Raw genomic sequence first — 14,019 nt, 5'->3', positions numbered from 1 at the left:
AATTCTGTCCTCCTTAATCGCGCCAGATTTGTTACGTGACTGGACGTAAGACCGTTCCGTGTGTCGAACGACTCGGCTCGAGGCGAAGCCGATAAACAGCCACCGGGAAATCGAGTACGGATTATTGGATCTTCCCCTGTAGCTTCTCTGTGCTACACATCTGGTAGCTGCTTGACTTTTATTACGCTCGTTCGAATGTCTTGGTGCATCCTCTTCTTTGCATTCGTTATTACTGTTATTATTATTCTTATGAACTTATTACGCATTCGCACGATTATGTCACGTCGAAGACACGGGCAGTGGTGAAATCAAGAAATCACTGGTCGTTTCCTCGCGTCGTTCGAACGAGTTCGCGTAAGTTTAAACGTTTCACGAGTGTCACGTAGGAGACACAAGAAATCACGAAATTGACAGATCACCGGTGATCTCCTAGCGTCGCAGTTCGAACGTTTCACAAATAAGGTAAAGAATTGAACTTTAGATATATTTAGTAGTAAAATTTCTTGTACGAATCCAACAGAGTGACCGTTCAGAGTGTTAGAACAGAGAGTCGAGAGCTGATTTTAGGAAGGTTTATATACTAGGTTACTAATATGAAACTATATAAACTAATATGAAACAAAAAGCATTGTGCGCCTATTATATCCTTATAAAACGAAAGAAACTTTTCGGACAACCTAATACTATGGGTTTGGCTCCTATGGAGGGAGTGTCGCCGGGGCCCAGCTCAGAGATGGCCATGTTTTTGCTGTTTTCTGACACTGGAACACTCCCTACGTTGTTATTTCGATGGCCTGCGGGATGTATGTTAGACCCCCTTGGTTTTTCTATCGCTATGAGATATGGTGGCAGAGTTTATCATGTGTACCCAAGAGAGTGACGGTTAAGAATGTTAGAACAGAGTGCCGAGAGCTGATTTTGAGAAGTTTATATACTATGGGTTTAGTTCTTATGGAGGGGGTGTCAGGGCCCGGGTCAAAGGTGGCCATGCTGTTACTGTCTTTTGACCCTGGGCCACTTTATTGTTGTTTTTCTATTGCTAATTTATGGCTCTGTGACAAGTCACGCAGTACTAATAAGAGGAAGACAAACTTTGGCATAGAATAAAGCGAATACGACAAACAGAAATTCAATTAGAAGCTGCTGGATCGAATAGTAGGTAAAATGGAGGAAAGTTGAACTCTGCAAGTGTAGTATCACGCGATGGCGAATAATTTTCAGGTTAAAAGCCATTCGGATAAATATCGATCTCCTGTAAAGGTATACCACAAGAGATTCCACGAAACGGATTGCTTCTTCAGCGTGTTTATCGACACAGGAAACACGAAACGCGCCACGGTAATTGGGATAATACGCAAACATCTACAAAGAGAGAGAGAGGGAGAGAGAGGGAGGGGGAGAGAGATAGAGAGGCAGAGCAAAGTAACAAGCGCGCCTCGAAGCGGTGCACGGTCGGTAGACCTCGTTGCCGCTTAGGGGTTTGATAAAACAGATAACAAAGCACAGCCAGGTGTACGGTGGATACTCGACGGAACGGTGGATCGAAGTGGGCCGCGTAAACGACGGACGAACTTGGCGATTCCGCGAGTTTCGAGGACACTCGCGAAACTTCACCTTGCCCCTGCTAAATAGATCTTTAGGAGAGGCGGATGAGAGGGCGCGAAGCAGGCTCAGCCGTGCCGAAGCGAACTAATATATCCTCTTAGGACTGGTGGTGTTCTACGGGCTAATTGGATTTGTGTCCGTTGCCATAAATTTCACGATAATCCTCCTTCTTACGTTCATGGAAATTGTGACTGGGATCGTGTTCCGGCCGGTAAAGCTCCATCGAATCTTCCATTTCGCAGTACAGACGCCGATGTCAAAGGTTCCATTAGCTGTTCGTCGAAGCCTCGTCTACCAGTTTTCAACGGAATTTCAGCCGAATTTCCTTATCGATGTGGATGCCTACATGGTAACAGGTCTCGTTCCATAGATAGCTTTATTAATCAAAACTGGACATTCTTCTGTAAAGTATGTTGAAGTGGTTCTCGCTTCTAAGAAAACTCCATATCTTCTCTAATGTTTAGTTTTTGGCACAACGATTCTTTTTACGGCGGCTTCTTTCGCCTTTATTATAGTACCGACATACAGACAATATCGGCGATAAAACGAAAATGCCGACAAGTCGAAAAAGTCGGAGAACTTCAATAGACCTAACGGCCATCAACATATTAGGTTGTTAGTTTCTTTCGTTTTATGAGGAAATAATAGACGCACAACGTTTTTCGTTTTATATTATTTTGTCGAATTACGTACGATCCATTTTGTTCTGTTGAGATAAACACCGCGACATTTCACAGAGTTGATTTCACGTTTGTACGAAGGTGCACTGTTGTAAAAAACACGTTTGCGAAAGAAAGATACTTTTCGGACAGCTTAATATTTCGACACCGCAGTCGTTAATTGTTCAGTTAGCCACCGGAGAGTGAAGAGTCGTTAATCGAGAGTTGTGATAGCACACTATTGCATTAAGTTCAAGTTAAATAATCATCGTTTTCTGTGTAATCCACTGTAATAAATCCATTTATCAATAAATTACCATATGGGATAGAAACTATAGCGGCACATGCGTCACAGGACGTTTCGATTCGAAGATGCCCACGTAGTTATTTTGCCACAGAGGATTAACACTGTACGACGCACATAATATAATAAACAAACTCTGGACAAAGCAATTTCACTGTTACGTGCAATCGACAACCGGCGATAAATTCGAACCTTCCGGTACCCCCTCCCCCCGCCTCCTACTCAACCAGTATAAACAGACGACCATGTTCTCCAGACATCGTCAGTCGCGCGAATCAGTATCAGTATCGAATCATCGAGATCATCAGTTGAACGAATCAGCATATTAATTAGTATTAGTATTGCAATATCGCGCAATCTTATAACGAATAGCATCGGGCGAGCAACGCTTAGGAATGACTTTGTATTCTACATTTTAAAATATCTGTAAATATAGTAAATGAAATCAACTAATTTCTAACATTGCTGAATAAAGGAATTCTATAATACATTCATGCACGCGTTTGCTCTCTCTATTCTAAGATATAAAACCTCGACAAAGTATGACAGCGACGAGGCGGTAGAGTAATAGACGAGTAATCGGTCTAGGGTTCGTATTTGCGTATGGGAAACGCGTGTGCACGTCCGAGTCGGAGGAAGTTTCCAACTCCGCCTTAGTAGTAAATGGCTTACGAGAGTTAAGCGGAGCCAGCGGAAGCATAAGGGAAGATTAGCTGCAGTTCTCTGTAACTGTCCGATTAATATTGTCGTTAGTCACTGAAAGATCATGTTATATAACGAAAGAATGCGAAGCACGAGAGCAATCTCAAATAATTTCCGAAAAATGATATCGTGTTTCTTACAATTGAATGTTACACCAGTTTCATAATATGGTTAGAAGAGTAAAAGTTGTATAGTTTCTCTGCTATCTGTCAACACATAGATGGTTACGTTTTGTACAACACACAATTATAGAACTCGGAGAAATTTATTCGATACGCGAGAACGATAGGCGAGCGTAACGGTACTTAAAGTGTATATTCGTTTCTCTTAATTCACACCGATTGGTGGTACTCGGTAACGTGGAACGAGATTGCAAAACTTCCGATAGACCAAACAAAAAGTAAAACGAAAGGGAAAAGTAGTTTCGATAGCGCGGAGCAGCGTTCGATCGTTCAGACCCGGTCCTATAAATGAGAAATCGTAGGTATTCCCTGTAACAACTGGCAAATTGCTTTTCTCTGTGGCCCGCGTCCTTTCTCGTGGGCGACGCGGCGCTTTGACGCCGCTAAATTTTCAAACGCGACGCCGCGACGTCATTTCAGCGGCTAGTCGATTCGCTGGAATCGATTGGAAGTTCACCGACGGTCGTTACCGCGCTATTCCGGGAATCGACTATGACGAAGACGTCTTCGTGGAATTTGCTGATCCACGAAACGGCCGTCGCAGAATTCGACGAAAAATCCAACGAGAAACTTTTGGCCAAATGTCGCCTGTATTTTCTTCTATCTTTGTTCCGCTCTCTTCTTTCGCTCTGTGTCTACGGACGACAGCATGTGGTATTTTTGATAAGTTGGCGATCATAACGTGGTTCGCGATACCAATCTCCATCGCGGCATCCAGAAAGTAGTTAAAGTTCACTTGCTTTTCCTACGTTGGCTTCTTTGTTCCTTCTGCCGAGGTTTAATTGGATTTGCCGTCTTCCAGGAGCGGGGCTCTTTTCGCTACGGCAAATGAAATTTTACTTTCGCACAAAGAGCCTGCACTTTACGTCGATTGACTGATTCCATTGGTTCATTCTCCAGCGGAAAATTACCGATTTCTTTACCTCTGTATCCATCTCCCGAGTGACCGTTTTAACGATTCCTATATTCATCCTGAGAACATTTTCCTTTAGCTCAACATTTTCTCAGAAGTAGAATGCTAAACTCTTTATTTTCGTAATATCAGATATATATATATATATATATATACATATATATCGCAAAAGTTTCACAATTCAGAACGTTACCTTGTCATTAACGTGACGTTAAATTTAGAAAAAGATGGTCTTGGTCGATAATAGCGAGTTTATTATTCCAGATTATCGATAAAAATCGTTTCGAGATGGTGGAAATTTGTTTTTTTCTCCTTATTGATTATTCCTGGCGGCTGAGACGTGGGTAGAGCCGTGGGAGCTACTCGAAGAGATAGAAGAGTCGTGTCACCAAAACTAGCACGTTGCAGAGATCGAGAATCTGTATTTCTCGAAGTAAATCTATTTAACGAGTTCAGCTTTCTATTTAAAGAGTCGTTAGCGTGCCAGGCTACAGATATTTCACAGGGGTGCAAATAAAAATAATCCGTCATTACCATTTGTCGTTATCTTCTTGAACGTGTTCCGTGGTCGATGAAGGAGAATGCTCGATCCTCGGTTTCCAGTTAAAACTTCCGTCGCAGCTGGTCATCGTGAATCGATCCCTTTTCCCTCCGCCCTTTTATCTGCTCTTTTTCAAGCCGATCTTCCCACACCAACGAGGAAAGTGTCGCCTTCCATCGCGACTAAATCGGACTTGGTACGCGGGCACAGAAACACCCAGAGACAAAAAGGCGAGAGAGGAGAACGGCTTGGTCGCGGAGAATGAGAGATCGTCAAAGCATCGAGTTGATTCGGTGGCCGAATGCAATTAAAACTTTTCTACTAGCGCCAGTTAATTTGTCTTTGTTGCCCCAACCCGGCGGAAGCTCTGCCTTTTGTTACGAAACCCCGTTCGCACGCCATTCCGGCACAGCTTTGCTTCGCCGATGCCTTTTGCAACGTGCAAACAACGCCTTTTTCCTCGCGCTCTGGTAATTGTTGGCTTTTCGGTCGCAATCGATCGACCAAAGGAATGCGGGTCCCTTTGATCGGTTGCTTATTTTTGTTTAACACCGAGAGTGCTTGCAAACGTTAGCCATTAGCTAGTTTTTACGTTAAACATTAGCTAGTTTATCGCTATTCGCTTTACTTAACAAAAGTAATCGTTTTTATTAAAATTGTCGCATATGTATGAAAATAAGAATGTGGCGGAACATACATCTTCATTGAAGTTGACGTTTCGCCGATCTCGTAAAAAATATAACGACTGAGCCATATTTTTTTGACTAGTCGACTGGAATATTTTATGCGTGATAGATAACGATTCGAAACACGTAATGAAGTTTCGGAAAAATGATTTGTCAGAGTTATGGAGAAATTATGGACGAGCAAATAAATGTTGCTTCGATTCTCTAACACAGTAACACAGAGAATGCGTTAAATATACCGGATTTTTATAATACACGCTTTCGAAAAAAATAATAATCCTCGCAAAGATACCTTAATTCCTCCTTCGTTAAATTAATCGTGTCTTTTAGAATCCTTCTAGTACTCGTAAACGGTGGTATAATCAAATCACGCGTGTTCAGTAGACTACTTCGTCGATGATCAGGCACACGGACTCGCATGACGAGAGGTTCTCTTCGCTCCGATGAAACATCAAAGAAACGACAAAAAAAAAAAGGAAAAAGGAAAAGTGAAGGAATACGGAGCATAGCAAACAAACGAAAGGAGAAGAAAAGGCAAGAATCAGCATCGAAATAGGTTAGGAATAAACTGCGGCGAAATGAAAATTGGATGGAATACCTCTGAGCATTCGGATGCTATGAATTTAGTAAAAAGCAGGAGGATGGGAAGGACACGATTGCGCGCTGAGTGGAGCCACGCGTTAGGGGGTTAATTGGGGGTGAGCAATTAAGTGTCACGAAGGCCGTTCTCGGATGACATATTTCCGCGATATTTACGCAGAGGAAACCTCTAGCACGCGAGCCGGCTGTTCAGTGTCACCGTGCGATTCACCAAGTGCAATAGAAGTTCCTTGACGCGAGATAAGTTGCCTGACACGTAATACTTTTTCCTGGGACGTTCGTCGAGTGGCAGTTCACGGGATCGGAAACGCCAAGAATTTCCGTTCTCCGCGATCTGAACTTGCATCGAATCACGCATACTCGCGTGTAAATCGTGACACAAGCATCAGTTGCGTCTCCGCAAAATTTCATTTGTAATTTCTTTGCGCTATTATAAATTTATATTACTGAATTTTATTGAATTTACATTACTACTGGCATAAAAAGGAATTTCAAGAACTCGCTTGATATTCGTTTCTTTACTATTTCTTTTTCGCTTAGGGTTTATACTTTTATGAAATTTAAAAACATTGAAGTATTTGATAAATATATATATATATATCAATTATTTTGTTAATATTACAAATGATTTTTGTGGTCTTAATGTGGGTGTTAGGCTTCTGCAATGTGTCACAAAACAGAATTCAACGATATTAATTGAAAAAATTGGTGATGTCTCAGCAGGAAAGATTTCTATGGGATTTTGAGACACGATTAAAAGCCATAACATGAAAAAAGACATAACCGTCGGATATAAAAACATTTCGATGCTTCTTCCAATAAACTGGATTTATCGATTATCAAGTCGATCTCAGCACAAAATTTTAAACAATTAACGTTCGTCTTCTGCATCCGTGTTCTGCTGGTCAGTTTGTACTTTTTGGAATTAAATTACTATCCACGTCGTCGGATGTGCTGTTCGTAAAGTTTACGGTGTTCCCGTACTGTTTTATAGATTCTTCCGTAGTCGCGGGATCGTAAAAAGGCTTTGAAAAGTTGAAGAGTAGATTTCATGGAAAGTGTTCCGCTTCGGCGAAGTATTATCGATTATTTAAAAAAATGTTGAACACAGTTTACAGAAGTACATGAAGAAATAATTTGAAAAACGCGTGCACCAGCAGCAAGACTTTCTTCCTTCAGCGAGCGAAATATCAAATATTCTTTATGAATTTTATTTTCTGGAAACCTATTGTAACGAATTATTGGGTTGGCAACTAAGTGATTGCGGATTTTCTTATTACCACCTAATGACAAAATCCGCAATCACTTAGTTGCCAATCCAATATATCGTTTCTTGTACGCTTATCAAAGACGCGAAAGTTTCTCAGAAACACGAAATAAATTTTTTCCATGAAAATAGAAGTACGCCGCTATCTTAACGATTTGAAACTCATTGCATCGGACATTGGAAATTAAAGTTATTCTTTAATATCCGAGTGGAAGAGTCTAGAAGCAGGTACAATAGAACGAATATTCGAGCGAGCTGGTTTCTTCAGTATACGCGAATTTTTCCACGAATGACGAATAGAGATTTTTTTTCCTTCGGCCTGGAATAAATTCACGGCTCGGGGAACGAGTATGGAGACAGCCAGCGAGTCCTGAATATGCGAACGAGATGGCGGGCGTCGTGGCGTCGCCGTGGAAAAGGCTGAAAGGAGGGCCGAACAAAAAGCTCCTTCGCGCCAGCTGGCCAGCCTTTTTTATCAGCAGTCTGGGTGCCGTTCTTGCCGGCGAGATGTTCAAAAATCGCTTAGCCCTGGTAGATAGGCGGTCGATAAGGGAAACCACGGGCTGATTTACGATGGAACTTCCGTTCTGCCCTCTTGCTACCCAGATTTTCGTTCCTTTGTTGGTGTCATTTTAAGACACGTTTTTTGCCTTCTGCTAAAAGCAGTGGGTTAATTCGAGCATTAGAGAGATTCGCTTCTTCGGCAAGTGTTTCCTTAAGAAACAGAGTTATTCCCTTTGTAACCAGAGCGTATCTCTTCTCATTCTGCCTTAATAAAGATCGAGCGACGGTTTTATAGGCGTGGAGGGAATCCGTCTGACGTATGGCGCACTTTTTGCTCTTACTCATCTTCTCCTAATTTCCAGACAACAGCCAGGGAACGCCCTCCGCGGCCTTGTCCCTCGTGATAGCTTCTTTTTATCCTCCGTGTAATATCACAGGGGAACTCGTTTGTGTCTAACTAATAGAATTTTTCTCCACGGTCGTTCAGAAAATATTTGCCCCATTACGCAGATACTTTAGGCAGGCTGATTCTGTTTTCCGTTTCCCCATTTCATTTTTTTCTGCCTGATTCTACCAAAAGCTTCTCATTTTCTGCGTTTCTTATTTCGCCTATGAAACAACAGCTGAAGGACTGGTTGGAAAGGAGATAGAAAGGAAAGCGAAGGCAAAGAGAGAATATTGAAAATCATAAAGTTGCCGGGTGTTCCTTGTTTGCTTGTGAAAGAAATTTCAGTTTTCGTGTAGGAAAGAGCTCTCAGAACGATCTATTGGCCGTGTTTCGTGTGCCATTTTAAGCAGGAAAGTGGTGTCGATGAAATTCCTCGGGACAAATTGCCACAAGAGCTGGTAGGTTTCCACGTCGGCTGAACATCAAGGATGCCTCTGCTCTCTCCTCCTTTTATCTAGACGATGCGTTCCTCGTCCGCGATTCGTATCACGATTCCGTTTTCAAGACACAACGACGTGCCCTGGTGACGTTACAAGGAATTCTCATAGCGCTCTTCCGCCGGTGATCCTTGCGAAAGCGACGAACTTACGCTCGCTGTTCCAGGCGATAAGGCTCGATTTGTCAAAGGGACGAGATCCCCCTTCGAATGTAAATAAATCCATGTCCAATTTTGTGCTCACGCTTTCGTATCTCGTCGCTTCGAAGCTATTGTCGCCGTCGAATTGTCACGGGTCTCACTTTATTACACGGATCAAGAGACGTCTTTGCAATAATATTCAAAATACAGTGGACCCCTGTACAACGTACGATATGTTCTACGTTATAGAAAACCATACTATACGAACATATGGGTTATATCAGATAAGTTTTTATATTTTTCCTAACTGTTAGTCTTCCCATGCATACGTAAAAATTTGCGTAGGCTCCCTCGAACTTCGTAGAGTTGATTTATTTAACGAATACCATACATCCGATTTGCTGGTTAAATATTAGGTTGTCCGAAAAGTGTCCTTTCTTTTACAGACCCGTCTTTATACAAACATGAAATCTAATCTGTCGAACGTTGCAATCTTTATCTTGATAGAACAAAATGAATCATACGTAATTCGATAAAATAATATAAAGCGGAAAATGTTGCGCGTCCATTATTTCCTTATAAAACGAAAGAAACTTTTCGGACGACCTAATATATTAGAGCAAACAAGAATTGAGAGAGCAAGAATTTATACGGGCGAGTAGTAAAGAATCGAACGAATCAAAATATCGATAGCCAGTGAGAAACAATTGGGAGAGTGCTCGATTAAAATTCTGTTTCTATTTTATTAAAATCGTGCGATATTGAAGTTCCTTCGTTTCTTATTCAACAGTTATTTTACCAATTACCATATCAGCCAAGACTACTTCGTAATTGCTAAAATTAACACCTATACTTTTGAAAGATATAGAAAGATAGTTCCAAATTGACATCGTATGATTCTGGACCAGGATCTAGTCGCTTACATACATATATTCCATAAAACATGAGGTATAACTTTCATTTTAACCCTGGAAACATATGAACTTTAGCTTTTGTTCGATGCAAGGGTTCTTTTATATCTCCTGCGCAGAGTATAAAAACCAATCATGTTTCACGATCGACGTACGCTTTCATTCGCTAATAACGGCAGGAAAAAGCTAGCAGCCGGAAAAGGCACCACGCCCTTTCTGCATATTTCCTCCCGGTGACCAAGTCCGCCGGCTTACTTCGTACCGAGGAATGCATTATGCACATCCCGGTGCATAATTTCTGTATTCGGGCAAGAAGAAAGTCGAGCATCCGTCGCTTGAAAATTTTCCACGGCCTTCAGGGCTCGAACGCTTGCAGAGAAAGTAATGACCCCGGCAAGATGATTCCGCCTGTTGTCGTTTTCCTCTTGCGTCTCTGTCCCCAAAATTTCGCCGAGGTGTCGTTAAACGGCTGGAATTGGCCACACGCGTGCTCTTGAAATCGACCCGAACGTACCGCGTAAACTGGCAAATAGATAGCGGCGATACGACATCGAAACGAGAGAAAGAGGGGTCGCGTGAGTGGGTGGGTCGAGTCGTGGAACGGTAGATAAGGGACTGAAAAGCGAGAAAACGCGGTTAAGAGAGGCTCGACGACGGCTGAGACGGGGAAAGTGAAACTTGAAATTACACGCGACTGAGGGAGGAAGAAGAAGGCGAGGGAAAAGAAGATAGGGTGTAACGGGCGGAAAATGGATCGCAACCGGGGTGGCCCGGGAAAACACAGTTTCCTCGTATTCTTCTATTCGTACGTCTCCGGAGTAAGCTCGATGCCGACCCCTCTGTTTTCTTTCGACATCCAATTTCCATAACATTAGACCGGCTACACGTAAACCGACGCGGCTGTTTTCTGCAGCGCTTCGTTTAGGATCGTCAGCCAATGAACGGGGCCAGGCAATGCGTTTACACGTCAGACCTTTTAGATAACCTGGGCGTATCGAGGCAACCTAGGCTCGACTCTTTACGCCGTCACGTATCGTTGCCGAAGTAGCGCGATTCTTTTAGAGGATAACGGTGCGACAATAAGGAACGATCGCATTTTCCTTTTTTCCAGTCTTCCATTCGACATCCAGCGAAAACGTTTAAATTACTTGAAACGCAAGGTGGTTTCTACTTTTTAAGAAAGAAGATACCTTCGAACGCTGTTGTATATTAATAGATCTTGTCCGAATATCAATGGATATTGGTTTGAGTTTGAGAAAAATAGCTTTCTCGTTGAATTATCAGAATTGGTTGAGATATCGTGACTACATGTTTCACTACATCATAAAGTATCTATAGCATAATCTTATATATCCGAACAAGTTAGGGGACGAAAATTGGGATAGTCGAGAAATTCTGATGATAGAGCTCCATTAGTTAGTCTCTCCAGCTCTTCTTCTTTTTATCTGATTCGGATAATAGGAGCTGATGTTCGCAAAACTGAAGCTGAACAGTTCAGCTGTTCCTTTCTTATTGTTGAAGTAATTACTTCAAGAAAAACTCTACACCTTTTCTTTTGTATATCCGTGACCTGGAGGCCGCTGTTACGAGGAGAATAGAATTTAGTGAAAAAATTGAAAATAAGGAGAGGTCCATATTATCGTGCCCTTGAATATAAATTTTGTTTTGGGTTACAAGATCTAGAAACAAAAGAGCTATGAGTAGGTTTCTATTGCTGTTTCTTGTATCCTTCAGCTAGAGATACACATTAAGGTTCACTTTTTCCTAATGTCCTTTGCTATAAATATAGGAACGTGCTCTCTATCATGCTTCCTATTCTACTGTAACACTGTAAGAGTGAGGATCTGGATCTGCATACACTATACTTATACCTATACTTATTTCAATATATTTTTCTATTACAAATTCATCAACTTGTTCCTCTATCAGTCAACCTCAATACTTATCACGTGTAATTTACTCAAATTAGAAACAAACGTTTGAACACATTCTCTATAAAAATATCGTTTATATATACTATAATATATATAATATACAATAGAACGAATTATATATTCTAAGAACGAAGTTCTACTATAATTAATGCTCGACACCTGAGTTTTGTTTCATTCGAACACTCGCAAAGTAGTTGAAGATTATTACTTGACCTATCGTTTGTTCGCGCCGTAACAATGTTTGGCAAGTGAAACGAACAGCAAAATAAGGTGATTCGTTGTCAGACGTACTTTACCTTGCAACGTACAAAGATCTGCGTGAATTTTATCTTATGCCTGCCTGTCTCTTGGTTCTTATGCTTCTCAGGTTTCTAAAAAACACTTCTAGCGTCTTTCAACAAATTGTTATCCATATTTCACCGCATAACAAAAGCTGAGGCGGCAGCTAAGCAAACTAGCGCGTTCACGACACGTTGGAAATACTTAAGTCTCATATTTCTACGTTAATAACGCAAATTTTCTTAACGTTTTAAATAGCACGCGAGATAAACCGTGCCCGCGGCAACACGGCGAATTCATTTACGTTGCATAATTGCAGCATACAGACAGTGGCCGTATCTCGGCCCCGCTCGGAATAACAATTTCCGCTGTAATTTGAAGCAGGACGCTCGCGTATAAAAACGATTTATACGATCGCGATCGCATCTGACGGCTGTGTTCGAACCGGTTTTCCCATCGTGGAAATTCCAAATATTCCCTATATCCGGACCACCAATTCCAAAACGGAATGAAACGAGAAAGAGTTGACTTTTCATCAATTTATCGGGGATTTACATAGAAAAAATGTCGAATAATTGTTCACTGGGCAAAATTTTTATACCTCACGATTAGTGTTGCGCACAAAAGCATCCGAATTACCGCGTGTAATTGCGCCAGGCGTCCGCAGCACCAATCTCTTCTAATCCACGTGACAGCGTCCCCATTGGAACCATAATTCTCGCCCCTTTGTGAAAACGGTCGTAGGTTTTGTTACGCGACGGCTTATCTTCGTTTCCTCTCTTATTTTTCTTCCTATACTGCAGTTTTCCGGGAAAACAGGGGTAGAGAGGAGGCAGAAGCGCGGCCGGATCACGCTGGCAAATCCTCGCTGGCGGTGTCTTCGCTAAAACCTCGCGCTCCGCTCGAAGGAAAACGGAACGTTTGTCGAAAACAGGAATCTAATTGCCGGATCAAGGGATTTGCTCGGCGCATTCTTAACGACGCCCGCCTTTCCAAGAGAGAAAGATCGAGCGTCGATCACCAAGGATCGTTGAGCCCTTTGATCCTGCTGTTCGACTGAAATTGCTTTCCTTCTACGTATTTTTGACGTGAGATGGAGAATAAGTAATTGGCGATGGTACGTGTTCAGTGATCAATAAAAATAAACAAAATTGAAATAGTAGATGTAACAGTAGCGATACAGAGTATTCTTTAACTCTGCTGTTCCAATGAAATTACCTTTCTACTACCAACTTTTGATATATTAGGTTGTCCGAAAAGTGTCTTTCTTTTGCAAACGTGCTTTTTACAACAATGCACTTTCATACAAACGTGAAACCAAGTCTGTGAAATGTTGTAGTGTTTGTTTCAACAAAACAAAATGGATCGCACGTAATTCGACAAAATAATATAAAACAAAAAACGTTGTGCGTCTATTATTTCCTAATAAAACGAAAGAAACTTTTTGGACAACCAATACAACCGGACATAACTAGTTGGCAACACACATGTGTTTAATGACGAATAAATAAAATAGAAACAATAAAAGTAATAGCGTTTAATACAATAAATAGTATCGCCACAATATTTGAGTCGGTTCTGATAATTTAACAAACAAGTATTTAAACAAAAATTCGCTGGTATTAATTAAAGCCATCTGGATTTTTGAAACCGTGTCGTGTATTTTCCTCGTAATACTCTTAAACTACCTGAACATTATATTTCCGAAAAAAAATGTACGACACTATTTAAAAAATATTTGTGCGCTCACTCATCTTCTGCATATTATTTCACTCTTTAATTAATTAATGGATTAAAGATCAAACAGATTGATCTCAGAATAGCGTTAATCGACTCAGCAAACTTCTTTGCGAACACTTTGGAAATCTCATTATCGCGATGGGCCAGTATCACGCCCGAGATCTATC

General features: G+C 41.4%; 1 protein-coding gene across 1 annotated transcript in view; it reads left to right on the top strand.

Moving 5' to 3' along the window:
- The window catches only part of LOC122570483 (acetylcholine receptor subunit alpha-like 1), a 163,355-nt gene that overhangs the window by 79,349 nt on the left and 69,987 nt on the right, over nucleotides 1-14,019 (top strand). The window lies entirely within an intron of this gene.

The sequence above is a fragment of the Bombus pyrosoma genome, linkage group LG9 (genome assembly GCF_014825855.1).
Source record: "Bombus pyrosoma isolate SC7728 linkage group LG9, ASM1482585v1, whole genome shotgun sequence".
NCBI lineage: Eukaryota > Metazoa > Arthropoda > Insecta > Hymenoptera > Apidae > Bombus > Bombus pyrosoma.
Note: the sequence above shows the minus strand (reverse complement) of the source record. Positions and strands in the feature narration are given on the sequence as shown.